The sequence below is a fragment of the Humulus lupulus genome, chromosome 6, assembly GCF_963169125.1.
Source record: "Humulus lupulus chromosome 6, drHumLupu1.1, whole genome shotgun sequence".
Classification (NCBI taxonomy): domain Eukaryota; kingdom Viridiplantae; phylum Streptophyta; class Magnoliopsida; order Rosales; family Cannabaceae; genus Humulus; species Humulus lupulus.
In genome coordinates, this window is record NC_084798.1 from 72274150 (window position 1) to 72287700 (window position 13551).

The window sequence follows — 13551 nt, forward strand, 5'->3', positions numbered from 1 at the left end:
TTAAAATAATAACGTTTAGTTAGAGTAATTGGTTATAAATTTGAAGTTTAATCTTAAACTTTTTGCATAACACTTTTCAACTGTTATAATTGATTATTTTGATAGCGTTTTTAGTTTGTTATATTATATAAATCGTAACATTTGGTTACACTTATAATATGTATCCAAAACAGCCATAAATGCCATATTAAAGGTCAAGTAATAAAATTTTGTTATTTTAGTTTAGATAATAGATTTTTAATTGTGTTGTGTAAGGATAATTATAAGTTTTTTTAAAATGAAAAGGTTTTTATTTATTTGGATAAAAAAAATATCAAAATTAATCACAAAATTTTATTTTAAATAGATTGATAAACCATAAGTATTACATTAAACAATAACTAATTCAAACCATGACTTTGGCTACTTCATGAGATCTTAGTTCTAACTTAAGTTTGAAAGCATACATAATAAAGTTCTATAATCTTGAACATCTTTTAATTCAAAAATGAAAAACAAAAACATAGCAAGATACATAAAAAGTGAACCATGAAATTTGCTCCATCCTTCAATTCATCTTCAATTGTGCACTTGTCTTTGTTGTGGGTTGATTTGCTTAGCTACATAAAAATTTAAATAATTAATGCTTAAACTTAAAGTTAATAGTAAACTAAAAGAGTACATAAAAAAAAAAAGTCAATTACCTAGTTATGAATTTATCAACTGGCCATGCAATTATACTACCTATAGCATCTTCTATAGTAGACATAACTCCTGAAGGCCTCCATAGAAATGTACAAAAGATAGTTTAAATATAATGATAATAACAATTAACCACAACAATAATAAAATTTAGAAAGATTGCCCCTTGGAGACAATCGTGAAAATAAAATAAAGTTCATGTCCAGTAAGCAATCTCTTGAGTAAAGCATTGGCAACTTCATGAACTAAATCGGATATCCTTTTGGAGCCCAAAAGTACAAACAGTCACACAATAACTCACAAAAACAGAGAGAGAAAGAAAGCAAGAGGTTATTACACAAATATCAAACAGATTCACAGATGCAACTAGATTTTTAAATATATATATAAATAGAGAAAAAAACCTCTGGTTTTGTGTAAACTTTTGGTAATAATCTACAGAAAATGAACAAAAACAGCAGGAAGTAATTGAGCCTAATAATCTTGTAGTAAAACCAATTCAGGAAAAAAAATCATTCCAACACTCTAATTTGGTGAAAAAATCATAGCATCTCAATTCCTATACTGATTCGATTTTGAGGCCATTCTCATGTACAAATGTCTCTTAAGTTTAAACACAGTTATCATTAAACAAATAAATAGAGAAAGCTTCTCTAGCTAGTAGCTACTAATCAACAATATCCAGATCACAGAATATTATATTTACCAAGACTTTTATTTATATAATTCAATAAAACTCATAAACATTTGAAATCTGAATGTCTAAGAAAATAAGTGCATCAACTTAGTGGAAGAAAGAAAGCTTACTTCTGACATGCTCTACCAGGGCAGCTTGGTTCATGTTATTCATAATGGTGTTTAGAGACTCAATAATGGGGCTATGCGTTCAGTTATAGGGCAGCTTGAAATCATCATGGGAGTTATAACTCATAAGTGTTATTCACGATAAACTTAAACCAGTAAATGACGCAATAAAATTAATGTCATATGATGCATTTCACTTATATTGCATTTCCTCTACATGCACACAAAAAGTTAAATCAGTTTTCATTCTGAACTTCTTAGCAACCAATTTGTGGTCTCTCTTGCTATAGTCATGTTCAATATGAAAATTATTCATACTTTCCTTTGCCTCATAAAAGAGAAAGGTGTTTAGAGACTCAATAATGGGGCTATGTGTTCAAATCAACAAATTAAAAACATAGAACTTAGAGTTTGAAATGTAAGTTGAATAGCACCTCAGAAGCATCATGCAGGCTCTGGATCATATGCTAACTCTTGAGGAATAAAAGCTTTCGTTTTCTTCCTGTGTAAGTGTAATAATGGCAGGGGTGAAATACAAAAATGAGGAGCATAAAAAACAAGAACCAAAAGTATATGGCTTGTACTAAAACCCTACCTATTAACATAGGAGGAACTCCCTCACCCCCTAAGATTCCCTGATTCAGTTACTTAAGTACCTGCAGATGAAGAAAATATATTTCAGACAAAAGAAATTATTAGTACCAGTCTTGTAACATGCCAACTGGGCTTGTTCTTTACTGAGTTATTTGTTTAATTTCATTGCAAGTAGCTACTGTTAGTTTCATTCTAAGGCTGGTAGCTAAGAAAATATTCAATTATAGGTACTCACTATAAACTTCAAAAACAAAACTGGCATACAAGAAAAGAATTATCTATAATTATACAAACACACACCCACACATAGAAATAGAAATATAGCATAGCTATGCTTACAAAAATCGGAGAAAAGATAGTACCTCCTCCAAATTTCACAGCGGTGATCTGAAATAAACCCACCAACACTTACAAATAATAGCAAGTCATTTTGAATAATTATATACCATGAGTAAATATAATTAGTATTAAAATGCTGGACTAATATACGCACCCTTTTGTAAAAGTCAACATATATCCACTCAATAAAGTGGCTTACAACATCATTGCAGTCCTCTAGGCGTCTAAAAACAACAAAAACAGTGTTGAAAAACCATTAAGAAACATTTATTTGAGGTGGTGCAACACATTGTACTTTTTATCAATGCACTCCAATTCGTCCCATTCAAACCAAAGACAAAAAAATTAATTTAAAATTAATAATCATAGAAATAAAGTAGCAAAAGCTGTTAAGATAACTAGCTTTAGGGGCCAAAAATGTGAGAAAAGTTTGAAAGAAATTCTTTGGCTATGAAAATCCAATGTAGTAACTTAAGTCAGTGACAAGTTTCTAATTTTTTATTGAACCTCTATGATTCTATGAATTCTAACAAAAAAAGTAAACTTAAAATAAATTCAGAAAATAATTTGGTATTATATATAATTAATAGAATATATAAGTTTCCTTTGACATGTTAGAACAAATCACTTTGCAATCATTTTAAGTTCCTCAAACCCACGAATTTGCAAAGACTCCAAATTATATATGGGATATGGTCACTCTTAAAAATAACTTAATATTGAATGAAGCAATTTATTAAACACTTTGCAGGCAATTAAATAAAAAATAGAAAGAAAACGCCAAAACTACAAGCATGAATTTGAAGGCAAATTACCGAAGCTTATCACAGAATTCCACTAGTATCAATAACCCACATTTGCAAAAATATATTAAATAATGCAAGCATTATAATCATATGTCTATAGACATATTGTTTCTTAATAATCTCCACCATAACAGAAGTGTCATACGACATTAAGTACCAATACCAGTTTTGTAGAACTAACAAATGGAAAACCCAATATCACACACTCTTAACAGTAAACAAAAAGGAAAACAGAGTTTATTAATTAATCACTAATATACATTATATATGATGACGAAGTTGATGCTCTTACATATGACCAAAGGTCTTCAAAAAACCTTCAAGAAATACTTAAATCAATTATATCCCTAAATCTATATAAATAAATGTACAATATATATAAGCAAACAAAGAAAGATACCAAATTAATATAATGGTATTCTAACTCAGGTCAACAAAATTAGAATTAAAAGGAATATCCCTGAATATTTTAATGAAGAAATCAAAGAAACTCAAAGCCATAATTGCATCTCAAACACATTATAAATCATCATCACTAATCCTAATGTCCTCTCGTATTTGTCCAACTAGCCCTAAATAGTTGCCTAAAAATCATACCAGTATTATGTATTTGTTCGATCAATAAAACTAACCAACCAGCTCCTACCCTTTATGAAAATACCCACTATGGAATGTAGAAATTCAATGCTATTATTAAAGCTTTTTGTTGTAGTGTATACAGTAAGAATCATCAAATTAGTCCATCAACATAAATGAAAATTAATTACTCAAACTCCAAACAATTTCAAATAAAGTTTCCTTCCAATTTGAAATTTAACTGAGCCACTAAAATGAAAGTAAAATTACATTCATAATTTTTCTTATGTGTCTATGAAAAATTAAAAGAAAAATCAAAATAAATAAACATACAAGTGTATGCTTTTAACAATCTAATTAATCTACCAATAACCAAACCAATCAACCAAACACAAGTTAATTATAAGATAATAATAGATAATTCTACATAAAATCATAAAACATTCCTCCCATATTATCAACCAACCATCTACCATTATCAATTCAAAATATTCAAACAACACACAAGTTTTCTTCCTTATCTCACCATAGCACACAAATTTCTCAGATCCTACTTCATTAAGACACACAAGTTCTCAACCTTCCGTTATCCCCGCAACACACAATAATAATCTCAGGACCTACTTCACTATGGATGAATATCTAAGATATTCAAACTCTTCTAACATTTGCATAATATTATAACAAAAACAAAAGTAAGAGAAGATACCTCTTGCAAACTGTTGGAAATAAAGTTTCCTTCCAATTTAAAATCCAATGAAGCCACTAAAATGAAAGAAAAATTACATACCAATTAATACTATCAACATCAATGGCCTTTAATTAGGAGTCCTAATTTAAAAAAAAAAAAAGGAAATACAACTCTTGCAACCAGGAAACTATCTCAAATAAAATTAGCCTAACAAAGAAAAGCTGAAATGGCTCAAAGTTTGATGTTCAATTGTACTTTGTAGTCCAGATATTTTTTTTTTTGGTATGAACCAATCAGCCTCTAAGAAGAAAGCATTAGCACTTCATTAATAAAAAAAAACATAGCCAACACAACAAACCCAAAATTATGGGAAAAGTTGCAAAGCAAATCCATTAACTAAAGCCAAAATAAATAACAAAATGAAAATGCAAAAAAGCTTGGGTACTGCAAATTTTAACCTTACTATATAATCTTCAAGTCATTACAAATATCTCCCTTCATCAATGACATATCAGGTTTGCTTTATTAATTAATTAAATCATATACTTTTATGAACTAAGTAGCGTGAGATCATTATTAAGAGCTAGCTATAGATATATAGAACCAATAATAAAACCCTTATGCACTCAAACTAAGGAAAAATAATTAAACAAACAATTGGTATGCATAAAAACAAATTAAGAGGAACTCATCAAACAAATTCATCAATACTCAATCTATTTAGATAGTCAAAGTACAGTACATTTATGAAAAAATGCAATGTATCATTTTCGTACAAAGCATATAGACATAAATTATCTTTTTATTAGAGAAAAGGTTACTCAAGGGAAAATAAAGATTTGAGAAGGTGCCAACAGAAGAAAACCCATCAGATATGGGAACAAAGGTGTTACCTCTCAGTAAGTTTAACTATCACAACTTAGTTTCTTAGTAGTCATTGTCAATGAATCCCATTCATTAGAGAGTTTCATCTGCATAAAACAATATGCAAAAAAGTTGCCCACAACTCTTAGTATATATATTACAAAAAGAGTGAGTGGAAAAAAAAAAGAAAAAAAATCACCATCATTTGTACCTCTATAATAATTATATATAATTTCAGAAACATAGAACCATGAATGGATATCATTTTATCACGTACAGTCAATTCTGTCAATTTCCTGGTTCCCCTGCCATGATTCATCAGAAATGATTCATCAAATTATAGCTATGATTTGAAACAATAACATAATTAAGAATCAATACAAATATATTAACCATACAAAATTTGAATTGTAAATTGACATAATAGAAAAACAAACATTGTTCTGACCTTTTTTTAGGGAGGTTCATAAGCAATTATGTCTGACTTATGACTAATATATTTCACCAGTAACTTTTTCCAAACAAAAAGGACTATTAAAAATACTGACATAACAGAAACAGAGAGAAACAGAATGAATCAGTTAAATTTCTTTGCCAATAATCTAGCCCTTAAATCCTAAATTTACATAAGTAAATTACTAGCATTTGTAGAGTACAAACTTGTGTTACTTGAAGAATTTACATTAATGTAATATACTTTAGATTGTTAATAGTTACATATTGCACTGCAGCTTTTTTTCAAAAGAGGCAAGCCTATTTGGAACAAGTAATTTAGCTCTTAATTAAAAATCATAATATATATTAAAAATTTCATTAACCTACTGGAATTGCACCTAAATATATTTCATAATCTGCTGTCTTTCATTCTTGTACACAAGCTAATCTATAGAGAACAGAATTCAATAGAGTATTATTTAGAGGACCTGGACTATTACTTACATGGGAGTTCGAAATGAAAATTGCACAGTTGAGTTTAAATGGCCAGCTTTGATGTACATTCAAATATGTGAGTATGGCCACCTAACAAAAATAATGGAATAAACTAAGGACTAATTTTTTTGATCAATCAATCTAAGTTAAGAATTTTTCCACAAAACAAAACCTAAGACAAACCATTGCAAAGAATTTCAAACTACTAGGAATTAAAAGTTTATTGATACTGCAAAGCAAAGCAAAGATAATTGGATGATTTAAGTGAATTATAACTTACTGAAGTACCTTTCTGATTAAAGTATATATGATATCCTTTGCTGTACTTGATTTCTCATGTCTTGGTACGCACAACACAATCAAACATGGAAATACAAATCAATGCAACTCAATCTTCACTAGAGTTCACTAGAGTTTATAAGAGCAAGCATATTCCCACTGAATTCCTAATAACTTAGTACTATGATGAAAAATTGGCATTATTCCATTCTATGCACTACATGGAAACAAGAAAATTGTTGAAGTAATTGGATTTATGTAATTGTGCCAAAGCATGATTAAATTACTAACTTCAAAAAACTAAACAAGTACTTTGTTATTAAATAATGAAAGGCTTTTAGGGAAAACTCTTCAACAATATTTGAAACTCTAAAACTATGTCTCAAGAAAATAACTAATTTAAAGATAAGAGGCATGCCTTTTTTTCTGGCAGATTTTCTTTTCTAAGCCAATCAACATTCTCCTAAATATGCGTACTAAGACATCAACAATTTTTATTATGGGATAAATTATTTCCACTTCATCAATCTTACACCGCACATGGAGCAAAAACACCGTTACATACCCTTAATGAAATGCAAATATTGGCTATTATGCCTAAAATTGTTGTTAAAAGAAAAAATATAAACTCAAGCTGCACCAAGTCTGACATAGAACCCAACTAACAAATAATAATTGTACTATATATGCCCACAAAAATACAAGCCTGGCTAGTCAAGGCTCAAGTAGCTAGTCATTCATGTGAAGAGAGAGAATAGTAACAGAAGTAAATAAACTTACAAAACAGGGAACGGTGATACTTGAAGTAGTAGTAGCAGAAGCAGAAGCAAGTTAATACCTATTAGCCTATTTTTCGTTTCAAGAATATAATAACTTGAAGTGTGGGTACATATATTCCAGCAAAAGAGTCTTCAGCAATGTAAAATGGGTTTGAAATGAACTCTGGGAATTGCTTAAACCACTAATAGTAAAAATAGCAGAAAAAATACATTAATTTATCAATATTTCTATAAAATTAAACATTTTAATTATTAGTCTTTATAATGACTAAATAACTAATTAACTACCTTGAAGAGGAAAGTGTATGTATTAGAAGCAATTTGTAAATCTCCAATTGTGTGTTTGGTTGGATCTTTGGCATAAGAAAAGCCAACACCACTTGGAGAATCCAAATATATAATATTTGAAACCTGAAATAGTTAAATTTTGTTGTTTGTTGATATATATATATATTAAACTAAAGAAAATATTAAAAAATCCAGTGAAAATATTGTTATCAATTTTGCCTTTCCCTCTTCAAAAATGAATGGTCAAGCATTATTGGTTGATAATATTAGTAGTTTAGCCTACATACAAACATTCATTCCTAATTCATTCTTATTTGAAAACACACTAAATATAAACATTAAAATAGAGAAAGATCCATCATTGTTAAATATATCTAAATGGAATTACTCAAAAAAATTCACAATCTTAGTCCATTGAGGTATTTTCACAAACACCTGATTTGCATCACAAAAGAAGAACCAAATAAACACAAAAGTATATATATCCCATAAAAAAAGGCATAAATCAAACCAACACAGATATATATATATATATATCAGAATGTGTGAAAAGACCCTTAATGCATAACTTTCCATGCCTGATGCTAGAAAGTAGAAAGTGAAATAATAATTTTGTCAAAATCAACATTACATAACTATATCATAATAACACCATAAAGTTTGAAGCTGGGTTTGGAATATCTTCCTAAAAATAACAATATATATACATTCATATATGCAAGTATATATATATATATATGAATGTAATTGTTTTACCAGGAGGTTACGGTGATAATAGATTAAGAAAGAGTGACCCGGATGAAGACCTCCTTCACAAATGAAACAAATACAAAGAAAAAAGATTGATATTTGTAGTCAAATTTAAACCCTCATCACAAACCAGTAGTTATTTCGGTATACTAATCAAATTAAAATGAACCTTAAAACTGAAAAAAAAAAAAAAAATGCCTAACTTTTCCAAGCTCAGAACACTACTGTCGACGCCAAGCCTATCACTTGCAAGACAGAATGAGAAAGAGAGAAAGAAAACGAAGAATGAAAGAGAGTAGAAGAGAGTAAATGCAGGGAGGGACAACATAAAACAATCAAATACTTTATAAATACATATACACATAAATATATATTTATATATTTATTATATGTAATCTGTATAAAAAAAATTCACCTCACAGAGATGTTCTTGCTTCCAGCAGGGGAGAACCATCGTGACTTACATGAGGGAAAGTGAGATACCAGCGTGATGTACCTGCATGCTCCATCAACTCAAACAGGGGAGATACCGCCATTATGTGCTCCAGAAGCTCGCGTGAGTCGTGAGAGAGAGAGTGCTCCACCGATGTCATGTGCTCTAGTGACTCGCGTGATGCAGAGATAGACAAGACGAGAGGATAAGTGTGTGAGAGAGAGTGAGTGCAGGAGAGTAAGCTTTGCAACTAAGCGTAAGAAAGAGAGGCAGAGAGGCGGCAATGGAAACTTGTTTGGGTATCTTAGGTTTAGGGATTCAATGGAGGCTGAGAGAAATTAGAGAATTTGTGCTTTATTATTTTCCTTTTTCTTTTCTTCTTATGATAGACCCAGAATTTTTTCATTTGGCGCCAAACGAAATATAACTTGGCGCCACTGTGTTAAAAAAATGACTTCTCCGTGTTTTTTTTAATTATCTATTAATAACGCTTGTAAATATGTGTCATTTTTTAATGTAATATATACTAAAAATTGTTGTAGTGCCATGTGCACGTACTCTTCATCCTCCTCTTCTCCTTCGCGCTGTTCCTCTTGGACAATGAGGGCATTCAACTTGCCCCTATAAGGGAAAACTGCTGATTTATGTGGTCCTTTAGCAAGCTAGTGGCTTCTTCCCTGCAGTAGTATCTATCCCATTGGAAGAACTAGACTCTGTTGTCCTCCTCTTTCCCCCATGCTTACTCTGCCATGACTTCCCAGACTTCTTACTCCCAGCACTACTTGAGCTGGTTGGAGGGGTAGTCCTCTTCGAAGGGTACTCTCCGGTGTGTTATCTGACAAGCGTTCGGCAGCAGCTTGAGCGGTGGCTAGGTCACTCACACGCTGCCTTTGAAGTTCTTATTTGTCCCACGGTTTTAATCCTTCGAGGTAACAGAAGAGCCTGTCTACTTCAGACATGTCCTTAATATCGAGCATCAGTCCCGAAAATTTCTTCACATATTCTCGGACAGTCCCGACTTGTTTAAGCTCTCTCAATTGGCATCTAGCCATGTAGGCTACATTTTCTGGCAGAAATTATGTCTTCAAATCTCCCCCATGACGTGATGGTGCATCTACCATTCTCGATGTCATCATACTTTGTCCTCCACCATACCTTGGAATCCCCAAACAAGTACATGGTGGCCATGGCAACCTTTCCTTCTTCAAAATCGGCCCACACGGCTCTAAAGTAGTGCTCCATGTCAAAGAGAAAGTTTTCCAAGTCCTTTGCGTCTCTAGCCCCATTATAGGGCCTCGACTCAGGCACTTTAACTCAGCCATACTCCATACCTATTTGCCCTGTTGCAGGCGCATTTCCAACTGCTCGCATGGTTAGGTTTACCTTTCCAGATAGCTCAGTCATCTCCTCACTGAGCACGCCAACTGACTTCCTTCAGTCCTCCGTGATGTCATTTATGGAGTCTCGTTGGTCTTTCAGCATGCGCTCCACTGCCGCAATACGCTCCTCCCACCGAGGGGTATTCGATGTACTTGTCAGAGTGTTTCTTTTCTCCAACGCAATTATTCGGGCTAGCAGAACATCGTTTTCCTTCTCTAGCGCAGCTATGAAATTGTTTGTGTCGGACGAACTAGAATTATGGCTAGTAGAGGATAGATCCTTGACCCTCTCGTCCAGGCCAACTAATTCCCCCACTCGTTTCTCAAGCGCTTCGATCCTCTAAGTATTGCTCACCATTTGTGGGCTCCACCAAGCTTTCTCTAACCTGGCTCTAATACCAACTGTCACGGGCTGACTATTTAGGGACTCCAAGTAGACAGAACATGTGGCACTTGCAGACACTCCAAGCTAGCAAGTCAGCCTACAACTCAAGCATGCGTGCAAACAAACTCAGTGGTTAGCCACAAACACATCGGACATGTAACGGGAAATTAACGAAGTATGAGCAAGCATAAAGCAAGTCATTCTATATAATGCCCACACCACACAAAAGCATACAACAAGGCAAGTGGCATGCAATGGCCCAACGAAGACAACAATCAAGTAACACATAGATAATAAGGAAGCATACACGGGCAAGTATGGATAAACATTGTTTTATTAATATATAGCCTTGATAGGGCAAGGGAGTACACAGCTTTGGCCCCTATCTACTAGTGGCCATGGTGCTTCCCTAAGTCACCAAGTCATCTCCCCCTAGGGAGCCTTCTAGGGATACAAGGTCTTCCCAGTAACATATATGATTTTTGTCTGGGAGACATATGCATAATTACAAAATTTCCACTACCCTGCCCCATGAGGTTGCTTGGTGCAAGACTTGACTAATGATCACGCACCAAGGCATGATCACTTACAAAATGGCCCCATGTGGGTGTGCCAAAGGGGCAGCATGCCATACTGTGCCTAGCGCAGGCAGACATGCAGCTGGCTGGCGCACGCTGGTTGGGCAGTAGCTTGGGGCTCGAGCTCGAGGCTCCATCAGAATTTTTAACCCATAATTTTTAAACAAAAAATTACAAAAATCATATGCCCCAAAATGGCTTAAATATTTCATCTAGAAGTTTTACGAACAATTCCTAAACCCAAAAGCACCATAATAGACAACCTTTAAGAATCTATCATCATGAAAATAAGCATACATCCATTCAAACATATATCACATATAATATAAAAATGCATATAACCCTACACAATAATTAATAATAGGTGTAGATTAATGACCTGCTCTGGTACCAATTGTTGAAAAAACATTAAGACCACATAGCGAAATTGGTGTGGTGGGCCCAATTTATAAGAATAACAACAATCAAAAAATTTCATTAATCATATAAACAGTTTATATGATCAAGAAAGCAATCCAGGAACATTAACATACAATATTATTAATCATGCAACAAATATATAAATATACAATATATTTATATATAACATATACACACACAAAATTCAATAACATATGCAATTACCTCTTGAAGCCTATCAAGTGTCCTTGAGTCTTTTCGTATATTTTTCGATCTTCATATCCAAAGCTTTAAGCACTCAAACCACGATCTTCCGGAGTGTTCTCTACACCTCAAGATGTGTGTGGGCACATAGAGAACATGGGTTTGTATTTTTATGAATCACAAATATTTCTCAACACATGAGAACTTGGACTCAACACATGAGAACTTGGTTTATGGTCTGAGAATGGCTAGAATAAAGAAGAAGAAAGAATGAGTTTTTGTCTAACAAATATTCTAAGAACTTTTCTGAATTGTATCTGATATGTGTAGTGTATTGTGTTCTCTTCTTTTCTCTTTATTTTATATCATATATATAGAGATATTTATATTACCTTATTATTCCTAATAATAATAGTAATATAAAAAAAATATCATAATGATGATAAGATTTGATTTAGGTAAATATCTAACTTACCAAATTTGAAAAATCATTTTCAAATTATTAAATAATTAAATAAAAACTACACTAATACAATATCAATATATGTGGTACACGCATGGCACAATCTTTGGACTGGGTCATGCGTGACCCACTATTTCATTTTCAAGGATTTTGCATTTTTTTTTATTTAATTAAAATCAATCTCCCACCAAATAAGGTGCTAATCTTTTTAAGGAAAAATGTGACTACCATATTTCAAAATTAAAATTTTAAATTCAAAATTCAAATTGATAGTCATCATTATCATCATCTTTTTAAAATTCAATAAATCAAAAACTATTTTTTGACTTACCAATTTTATTTTCTCCGACTCAAATAAAATAATTGATTTCAAAAATTAATTTATTTATATATATATTTGAAATTCGAAATTTACATATTTAAATTAATAAATATATTTTCAAAAATTAATAATTAATTCCAAATTAATTATTCAACATCAATTATCATATAATTGCATACTTGACCCGAAGAATAAAATTCTTCTCAAATTCCCAAATTACATTTATATCATTGTATCAACTCTTACCTTGATATGGTGTTGATAGAGCCATCCTGGGGACCTATGGACCTATAATATCAAGCTCCAATAAATATTGCATTATTAATCAAAGTTCTTTTATTAAATAATCATATTTATTAATCTCATGATTATCCCACTATAAATATGAGATTGAATTCTTTATAATTATAGACATATATTTATTGTAACGACCCAAAAATGCTAATAGGGTTTAGTGCCTTGATTAGTGTGCCGGGAGGGCATAATTGGATATGTGTGTGATTTATTGATTAAATGCATGACTATGTGTCATGCATGACATATATGATGATATGAATATATTTATATGCATGTGGGCCTTTTATTGGTTATAAGGGCATATCTGTAAGTTTGGCCCGTTAAGTGCATAAATGTGATTATACGTGTCAATGGTTGAGACCACATTATTATGTGGATATATTTGTAGTATACAGCTCGAGGCAATACTAGTGAATGGATTAGTGGAATAGTCACAGCAGGATTTAATACCCGACTTAGGGTGAGCCTAGGGGTATTTTGGGAACTTAGAGAATATTTTGAGATTTATCGAGTAACAGACAGGTATTTGACAATTAGTTGGACATGACGGGATTAACTGGAAATCGGTAGGATGACTCGAGGAATTAGCGGAAATTGGGGTTAATGACCATTTTTCCCTTAAGGGCAATTAGGAGGTTTGGTTAGTACAAAGGGCATTTTGGTCATTCTAATTAAAAATATATAGTTAGGAGGTGATCAGAACTGGGTAG

The 13551-nt window shown here is 32.0% G+C and overlaps 1 long non-coding RNA gene across 1 annotated transcript; it reads right to left on the reverse strand.

Moving 5' to 3' along the window:
• Nucleotides 1–416: 416 nt before the first annotated feature.
• On the reverse strand, nucleotides 417–9158 carry LOC133782271 (uncharacterized). Its single transcript, XR_009870448.1, has 8 exons — nucleotides 6574–9158; nucleotides 6295–6375; nucleotides 2573–5660; nucleotides 2419–2466; nucleotides 2081–2141; nucleotides 1920–1987; nucleotides 684–753; nucleotides 417–599 (listed from the first exon to the last, which is right to left on the reverse strand). It is a non-coding gene; the product is annotated as an uncharacterized LOC133782271 (long non-coding RNA).
• Nucleotides 9159–13551: the final 4393 nt, after the last annotated feature.